At 42.7% G+C, this 2820-nt stretch overlaps 1 pseudogene; it reads left to right on the top strand.

Moving 5' to 3' along the window:
* Positions 1–1615: 1615 nt before the first annotated feature.
* Positions 1616–2385, top strand: LOC102810843 (annotated as a pseudogene).
* The last annotated feature ends 435 nt before the right edge of the window (positions 2386–2820 follow it).

Genomic DNA, 2820 nt, shown 5'->3' with positions numbered 1-2820 from the left:
TCCTAGGGGTCTCTGTTTCTGGACTGTAAGGTTAACTACCTTTACAGTTGTGAAGTCACAATCAGTCATGATAACAATTACTCACTATTGAATCATAAGAATCTTACCCTATCTCTTTTCACCAGACCCATCTAGAAAAGATGAAAACTACTCAGTGGGAACTCTATTTTCTCCCACACACTCTTAAACTAAACTCCCTCTTAAAAACTTGTAAGCCAAGACACTTCGTGCCTTTACTACCCCTCATTTTAAGTTGCCTGTCCCTATCTATCCTGAATACAGAGGGGATAGGATTGATACTTGATGTGAAGACTCCTTTCATCTCAGTTTGTATTTTGAGTTACTACATCCATGAGTATAGATAGGCCAAGTTCATCAAATTGTAGCAATTTACACTGGTTTCCATTATCAAAAAAAGTTTTGTTTTTCATCTTCCTCTAGTTGAGTTCTGATTCAAGATTCAAGCCATTAAGGCTAGGTTAGTTCCTTTCTTATTTACTGAGCTGCAGTTCATTGTATGACTATATATACCACAATTCTACTATAGTTTATATATTAGATTTTGAGAGAATAAAAAAGTTGACTAAGTTTAACTTTAGAAGGAGAGAATAAAGAGGTAAGGATTGGAAGTATAAGCCCCAAGTTCCTGGTGAAGAGCTGAGACTGCCATTTTGGGCAAGGCATTTCCTCACCTTTGGGGAAGGGCTGGATGAGCTCTTTGTAACCTTTGAATGCAGTTCCATTGTAAGTGGAAGGATTTCTTCTTTTTCAAAAAGGCACATTCAGTAAATGCCACAGGTAAGGCCCTGCTGTGTGGATTTTAGAGTTGTTATTGTTGTTGTGCAGTGCTGTCGAGTTGGTTCTGACCCATAGTGACCCTGTCTAGGGTTTCCAAGGAGTAGCTGGTGAGCTTGAACCACTGACCTTGCAGTTCAAATGGCTTTGCAGTGTGGCACATTAACCCACAGCACCACACCAGGACTCCAGAGCTTAGAGGAGACCCAGTCAATTCCTCTGGCAGTATTAGACAACAAAATCCACAGGGAACTGAAAAGAAGATGGGAAATCAGCAGGGAGGCCCCAAGCGGGTCCAAGAATTGATTGATAAATATTTGCACACTATTCCGAGCCTCGATCCCTGATGTTTCTGCTCCAAAGCCAGGGATCGAGGCTCGGAATAGTGGCTCTTGGTTAGAATTAAGAGAGTCAGGTCAGGAGGATTTTATGAAGTCAAGAGGGGCTCTAAGAACCCCAATCAGCTATGGTAAAGGTTTGAGGCTGCCACTTTGGGCACAAAGAGTAGGACAAGTAATATGTGGACTCAAATTTTCAGGAGATAGTTTCCCTCCACTCACCCAAAATCAGACCAAGATGGAGTGGATGAAAGGGGACTGATTCAAAGAATGTATCAGAATCTTCCGGCAATACCGTTGAGCCCAAACACCCTCAAAACCCAAACAAATCTTAGGGTCTCACTGGCCTAGGCTGAGCACCATGTCACACTCAAGAACTGTAGTATACATTCTCATCTCATTTGCACTGTAGTAGTCTGTACAAGTTTGATCCTAATCACCACCTCCCAGTCTTATTTTGATGCCAGGATCCCTAAGAGATGATGATGTTGGGCACTGATGGTGGAGAGGGATTCATGGTGAATGGGTTGCTTGGCTGATGATGTGCAGCGCTTTTTTTTCTGACTGCATGGAGCTCAAGGTATTCATTTCATCTACACCAAAGAAGGCAGGCCGAGTGGCGAAATTTTTACTGAATTTGAATCAGAAGATGAAGTCAAATCAGCTCTGAAAAAGACAGAAAACTATGGGAAACATATGTTGAACGTATTCACATCAAACAACATTGAAATGGGCTGGATATTAAAGCATACTGGTCCAAATAGTCTGACACTGCCAATGATAACTTTGTGTGGCCTGGAGGACCCCCCTTTGGATGTTCCAGGGAAGAAACTGTTCATTCTTCTCAAGGTTGGAAATTGTGCCAAGTAGGATAACAATACCAGTGGATTTCCAGGGGAGGAGTACGGAGAATGCTTTTATACAGTTTGTTTCTCAGGAAATAGCTGAAAGGCTTTAAAGAAACACAAGGGAAAAATTGGGGACAGGTACATTGAAATCTTTAAGAGCAGTCCAGCTGAAGTTAGAACTCACCATGATTCTTAGGGCCATGAAGCGGCCCGGTCCCTATGACAGCCCTGGGGCTGGCAGAGAGTATCACAGTATTGGCAGGGGAGCTGACTTTGAAAGAATGAGGCGTGGTGCTTATGAGGACTGCAATGATGACCATGGTGGCTATGGATTTGGGTCAGATAGATTTGGAAGAGACTTTCTCCAGAGTTGGCACTCTGCATTTGAACTTCTATCCGTATGAATTGTGAGAGAGTAAATCTCTGTTTGCTAAAGTCATTGCTTCTGGTGTTTCTGTTGTAGCAGAATGAGACAACTAAGAATCCTGATCATTGCCTCCTGGTCAAAATTTATTTATTTATTAAAATAAATGTTTTATTGTGTATTGTGTGATAGTTTACATGGGGAAACATTGGTTTTACATTCATTCTATCATACATCGTTTCATTGCCATAGTTACCATCCCATCCATGCATCATCACCCAACGAAAGAGTATACCCTGCAAGCCTGCCCCCCACCCCCCCTACGGTCCTCAACACACAGCCCCTTTCCCTCTCTGGATCTTAAGTCCCCAGTCACTCCATCTCTTCATGTCATCCTCTCTGTCTCCATCTCAGGCCTCATTGTTTCTCTGTGTGGGGTCCTGCTCTCTGCTTTTCTCCATTGATAGTCCCAGGG

This window comes from Chrysochloris asiatica, unplaced genomic scaffold (assembly GCF_000296735.1).
Source record: "Chrysochloris asiatica unplaced genomic scaffold, ChrAsi1.0 scaffold00423, whole genome shotgun sequence".
NCBI classification, from domain to species: Eukaryota; Metazoa; Chordata; class Mammalia; order Afrosoricida; family Chrysochloridae; genus Chrysochloris; species Chrysochloris asiatica.
The sequence above is the reverse complement of the archived record's forward strand: the minus strand, read 5'-3'. Positions and strand labels throughout refer to the sequence as shown.